Source organism: Apis dorsata, unplaced genomic scaffold, assembly GCF_000469605.1.
Source record: "Apis dorsata unplaced genomic scaffold, Apis dorsata 1.3 scaffold_169, whole genome shotgun sequence".
NCBI lineage: Eukaryota > Metazoa > Arthropoda > Insecta > Hymenoptera > Apidae > Apis > Apis dorsata.
In genome coordinates this window covers 998,603-998,868 of record NW_006263457.1, presented here as the reverse complement: position 1 = coordinate 998,868, position 266 = coordinate 998,603, and the positions used below count along the sequence as shown (strand labels likewise).

General features: G+C 31.2%; 1 protein-coding gene across 1 annotated transcript in view; it reads right to left on the bottom strand.

Annotated features, from left to right (window-relative positions):
* The window catches only part of LOC102679104 (dynein heavy chain 7, axonemal), a 15,451-nt gene that overhangs the window by 570 nt on the left and 14,615 nt on the right, over window positions 1-266 (bottom strand).

Below are 266 nucleotides of genomic sequence, written 5' to 3'. Positions count from 1 at the left end.
AAATTGCAAAGTATTCGAGATGGAATTGTTTCTGATCGAGCTCTCCGATTAACTCTTATATACAATAAAAATTGCAAAGTATTCGAGATGGAATTATTTCTGATCGAACTTTCCGATTAACTCTTATATACGATAAAATTGCAAAGTATTCGAGATGGAATTATTTCTGATCGAACTCTCCGATTAACTCTTATATACGCTAAAATTGCAAAGTATTTGAGATGGAATTGTTTCTGATCGAATTTTCCGATTAACTCTTATATACG